Genomic DNA, 6275 nt, shown 5'->3' with positions numbered 1-6275 from the left:
TTTTGAAAAATATTTTAAATATACTTTGGAAAACCTTAGTGAAGGCTATCTTTTGATAGTAATTATCATTGAAAAGTTAGACACAAACTTGGAAGAAATATTGAAGTTTTTACAAGTTTTCAAGTTTGTGTCAATCTTTGAAAATAAGATGTATTTTCTTAGAAAACTATTTTTTATTAATAGTATATACCCTAAATAATGTCTACAATAATTTTCATGAATTTTAAAATTTTGTAGAATTTTTAGGGTATTTCTAAATTTCGCTAAAATTGAATTTCAGGAAATCAGAATCTCAATCGATCAGCCAATCGATTGGAGGGCCCCAATGAATCCGCCGATCGATTGAGATGTGTTTCTTGTGAGCAGTAGCTCACGGAATCGATCGGCCGATCGATCCATTCATGTCTGGATTGATCGGGCAATCGATTCAGAGGTAGTTTCTGTGAACAAAACCTCTCTGAATCGATCAGTGGATCGATTGAGCAAGTGTCAATTGATTGAGTCCTAACCCAATCGATTGAAAAGGTTGATTTTGGTTGGGAAAGTTTGATTGAGTCCTTTAACCATTTCTAACCCCTTGAAACACATTTGTATATATTTAGGGAGAGTTTTCATGATGAAAACAAGGATGGATTGGTTAAGGAGCACTAAATTGAAGTTTAGGGCGAGGTTGGTTTCAATTTTTGAATCGTTTAAACCTCAAAACTTCTAATTTTGGGTTTCCTAAAGGTTTAGGGATTCTAAGTCATTGTTGGTGCAATGACAGAAGTTTAAAGCATGTTTTTAAGGGGAGCTACTCTTTAAAAACATGGAAATATTTTTCTGAAAACCATTGAAAGTGGTAAATCCTTCATTTTGAAGAATGCTCAAGGTTGAGCATTGGAGAACAATGGAAGATTTGACATGTTCATTGTAGAAAAGGAGTATGCTCAAGGATGAGCATTGAATTTAATGAAGGGTATGTGACCTTCATTGTGAGTGTGAAGTTGGTTAATGCTCAAGGGTGAGCATTAAAGACAATGAAGGGTGTGAGACCTTCATTGCGATGTTGTGAACAACATGTGAGGTTGTGAACAACATTGAGTAACTTTTCAGGGGAAGAAATTTTAATGTGTGCCAATAGGGGGAGAAATGTAGGGTATAAGTTAGACTTTCATTATCCAAAGGGGGAGTTTGCCTTCTAGGAAAGGGAGAGAATAAAGGAAACCCTCATTCAAGCATTGACATGAAGGAAAAGTTGAGGCTATGTGATTAGCTTAACTTAAAGGTATTGTCAAACATTAAAAAGGAGGAGATTGTTGGTGTAATATCCCCTGGGTCAGGTTGACCAGGTTGACTAAGCTTGAGTTGGCTCAAGCTTGAGTCTTAATGTTTGAGTTTCGATGTTTAACAATACTAGGTGAAAACCCTAGTGAGTGAAGTTAGGTGAAAGTCCTGGTGAGTGAAACCAGACAGATAAAAAGTCCTAGTGAGTGAAGCTAGGCAGATGGAAAGAATTGGTGAGTGAACCCAAGCACGTGGAGATCTAGGTGGGTCAAGGGTGATCGGACACCCGGTGTTGGGAAGCCCAAGTAGGTCAAAGGATTGACTGGATACTTGGCACGAGGAAATCCAGATGGGTCAAGGGTGACCGGACATATGGTGGAAGTCCAAGTGGGTCAAGGTTGATCAGACACTCGACACGAGGAGAAAAGTCCAAGTGAGTCAAAGGATTGACTGGACACTTGGTGAAGAAGTCCCAACAGGTTAAAATTGACCATATGCTAGGTAGAAGGAGTCCCAACAGGTCACGATTGACCGGATGTTGGGTTTGGGAACCTTGGACTTGAGTTTAGGCAAGTCAAGGTTGGGGCAATGAAACGGTTGATTGATCGACCCAAGCCCAATCGATCAGTCGATCGATTGGAGAGTGCTGTGACAAGCAGCAACCCAATCGATCAGATGATCGATTGGGATCAAGTGTCGCGAGCACAGAGAGCTTACCAATCAATCAGCCGATCGATCGTGTACCTCCAATCGATCGGCCGATCGATTGGCAGTTGATTTTCTCGCATGATTGTAAGAAAGCCTGAATCAATCGTTCGATCGATTCAAGAAGCTTCCAGCGAGCACAGAGGTGCTCTGAATCAATCAACCGATTAATTCAAGCCTTCCCAATCGATTGGTTGATTGATTGGGCTGTGACCGTTATGCAGGGTTAAAGCCGTTGGCGAGCGATCTCTTCGGTAGTTCTTTGCGAGCTACTTCCCAATCTTCACACGAGTTTCTCCATAACTCTCCGCCAGTCTGAATCAATCAACCGATTAATTCAAGCCTTCCCAATCGATTGGTTGATTGATTGGGCTGTGACCGTTATGCAGGGTTAAAGCCGTTGGCGAGCGATCTCTTCGGTAGTTCTTTGCGAGCTACTTCCCAATCTTCACACGAGTTTCTCCATAACTCTCCGCCAGTTCTTGAAGATTCTTGGAGCAAAATGTTGCTGTACTTCCAAGGTCAAGAGGCATTCCACAAGGAGAAGAAGCTAGGGTTTTAATTTCATGTTGTAAATCTTGTAAGATTTTACTTGTATTTGCTTCCCTCATCTTTCTTCTTGTATTGAGAGTTTGTATAGAGCTTCTTCGCCTTCGGTAGTTACCATAAAGGAGTGTTTTCATAGTGGATGAGAGTGTCATATGTGGATCCTTGGATTAATCACCTCTTCTTGAGGTGGATACCAAGTAAATCCTCGTGTTAGCATTGTGAGTCTTGTTTTGAGTCTTTCCGCTGTATATCAACAACAACGAAGCAATCCAACAAAGCGCGATGAGCTATTCACCCCCCCTAGCTACAAATCGACCCTAACACCTCTATCTTGGATTTGGACAATATCTGCATGGACCCAGCCCTGCACAAGGCCTTGGAGAAGGTGAGAGGTTTGAGGTTCAGTCTACCCGAGCTTACTATAGAGGGGTTGTTATATGTTATTGGACTTACTCCTATTGATCTTGGACTGAGCTCCACTTTTGGTAAGAAACTTTTCTCCCCCTTAGTTATTTATTTATGAAGATTTTTTCTCATAATTTACTTATTTTTTGTAGCGGAGGCTATTACGCCTTGCATTTCTCTTTAAAAATACTTGGGTAACAAAGGACTCTCTAAACCGACTGGGTGAAGCCCTAGTAAAGGAGCGCAAAATCGAGCAAGCCTCATCCTCTGTCGGCTAACTTCCTCCCCTAGGTCATCCCGTAGAAACCTCCTCTTCTACTTCCTTTGATTCGGATAGTCCCCACATGTTTAAGTGCAAAAAGCCCCAATCAGAGACTCTGAATCTACCCGAACAGCCACCGGTCGAGCAGACTTCAATTATTATAATCGAGGTTTTTTTTGCTTGAGGAAAAGAGCCCATGCCTCCAAACCGTTGTTGATCTAAACTTGTTATGAAGCTGGCCAATACCACAACTGTGCCTAGTGCCATCGATTAGGCTTCAAAATTGATTGAGACAACATTGGAGCTCTTACCTACTCGACCGGCATCGCGCAGGCTTTAGGTGTTCCTTTTATCATCTTAGGGAATCCTAAGCAAACATTTGTTACGAGCCCAACCAATTCTACACCCACGCTCTCTAGAGTCGTGCGGGATCTTGAGCCAGTCAAGACAATACCAGAACCCTCCCTGACCGTTCGTTCAGTGTTGCCATGAGCTTTTGGCGCTTCTCCTTCAAGGCCCAACTCTCCGATTGGCCCCCATCAGTACTTTAAACAACCTTACATATCACCATCTCAACAAGGACTAAGGGCTACTTCCTTATCCTCCTATGGAGTATTGAAACTAAACATCCCATTAGCTGAATCTTGGGTGAAAGCACGTGGACAGTCAAAAGGGTCCATGGTGTCGACATGTGTAGATGAACATGTTCAAATGTGGTAAGATCCTAACTTGGCCCACCTTATAAATTAAGACCTCATTGTTGTTATTTTTTAGCTTTACGCTTCCGGGATACATTTGAGTGAACTGGTTGTAGACTTAGAGAGAGATAATAAAATCCTGAGAGAACGAGTAGAGGAGTTAGAAGTTGCTACATCCGCTCCAAGTACCGAGATGGCTAATTTGCAATAAGAGGTTAAAGTCCAAGCCGCGCATCTCTTAACTATGGGGAAGACCTTAAAAGAATCCCAACAATTGGTGGATTCTCAACAGATGGACAAGAAAAGATTGGAAATCTTACTATAGACCAGCGAGTCCAAGCTCTGAGCAGAAAGCCCTATGAGGGCAGAGGCCATTTTCGACCTGGCTCAAAAAACTGCTCTGCTAAAGGAGCTAAGATTTAATCACACACTCGAATCCTCTAAATAAACTGATGAATTATCCTCCAAGGACTTAGTGATACTAGAACAACAGGGGAAATTGGACACGCAAGCAACCCAGTCGGAGTCACTACAAGCTGAGTTTGACTCTGCAAAGACTGAGCTGGAAATGTATAATGTTAGGGAGGATGAATGCTTTGAGGCCTGACAAAGGACTTATCTTGACTCTCTCGAATTTAGTAAAAAATTTGCCAAGCGCATTTTGAGAACGCTCAGCCATGCAGTTGGAGGAGTTGTCAACAATTACGGGAAGACGACTATCTACCAACAGAACCTCCTTGACAATCTATAGAGACTGACTTCTCAAAGAGCTTTCGAAGGACCTCTTGAGTAAATTTAATTAAGTGTATGATAGTATTTTCCATGTGGTGTCTAATTCTTGCAAAGAACAGAATCTAAATGTCAAGATACACATTAAACATTGTTAAATTAAACCTATTTTCTTATATATCTTCAGAACCATTAGTAGTTCTTGTAAAATAGCCTCTGTATGCATTCTTTATGCAATATTTATTAATCTGCATAATAGACTGAGTGTGATAACAACGCCGATTTGAATAATCAGGCTGAATAAATGAATTGTATCATAAGGGGTCTCTGGGTTGAATAATATGCTGGATAAGATATTAGTGCCGAGCGGAACGATCAGACCGGACAATTATAACCTCTTAATATATTGGTGAGGTAACCTCTGTATGCATTCTTTATAATTGATTGCCAAATTGAATAATAATCCAGATGGAACAATAATACCGCGCGGAATAACCAAGCTGACTAATATAATGAACCCCTTATAATTAGAACCTGTGCTAGAATTCAGGAGTCCCGAATTTAAAGGTACAAGAGCATGCTCACTTATGACCTGGCTAAAGGCTCAGGAGTCTGGAATATAAGGGCACAAGAGTATGGTCACATATAACCCGATCGGAGGCTAGGGAGTCTGGAATATAAAGGAACGAAAGCATGCTAGCTTATAACTTGGCCGGAGGCTTGGGAGTCTAGAATATAAAGGTACGAAAGCACATTCGCTTATAACCCGGCCGGAGACTTGGGAGTCTGGAATTTGAAGGCACGAGAGCATGCTCACTTATAACCCGGTCGGAGGCTGGGAAGTCTGGAACTTGAAGGCGCAAGAGCATGCTCGCTTATAACCTGACCGGAGGCTCGGGAGTCTGAAATATAAAGGCGCGAGAACATGCTCTCTTATAACCTAGTCAGTGGCTTGGGAGTCTAGAATATAAAGGTTCGAGAGCATGCTCGCTTATAACCCGGCCGGTAGCTCGAGAGTCTAGACTTGAAGGTGTGAGAGCATGCTCGCTTGAAACCTGGCCAGAGGCTCGGGAGTCTAGAACTTGAAGGAATTCTCAGATGAAATCACCTGCATTCTCATTAGGTGTAAAATTTTTACATAATACATGAGTGAATTACAGGCGTACTTTTCAAATCCTATAAGGCTATAGATGATTCGTGCTCTAGGGTCGCTCCAATCTTTTCCCTTCTGTGTCTTCGAGGTAGTAGGAGCTTGAGACAAGCTTTTGCACCACCTTATATAGTCCTCCCTTGTTGACGTTTCCGATCGATTTAATCCGCTTCTAGACTATATCGCCAATCTAAAAAAAAAAAATCTAGGAATAACTCTTTTGTTATAATTTTACCTCATCCTTTGGCAGCATACCATTAGTTGAGTTGTTGCCTTATCTCTGACTTCTTCTATCAGATTGAACTCCATAAGGTGTCGATCGATATTGTCCACATCGTACAATTGCCTTTGATCAGATTCCATGCCAATCTCGACCGGGACCACTGCTTCACCACAATAAACCAGTTGAAAAGGGTTTATACCTATTGCTTCTTGGGGGATTGTACGATATGCCCACAATATGCTAGGTAATTCATCGACCCAACTTCCTCTGATGTGGTCTAATTTAGTT

Source organism: Zingiber officinale, chromosome 1B (assembly GCF_018446385.1).
Source record: "Zingiber officinale cultivar Zhangliang chromosome 1B, Zo_v1.1, whole genome shotgun sequence".
Lineage (NCBI taxonomy): Eukaryota > Viridiplantae > Streptophyta > Magnoliopsida > Zingiberales > Zingiberaceae > Zingiber > Zingiber officinale.
This window is presented reverse-complemented; position numbering follows the sequence as displayed.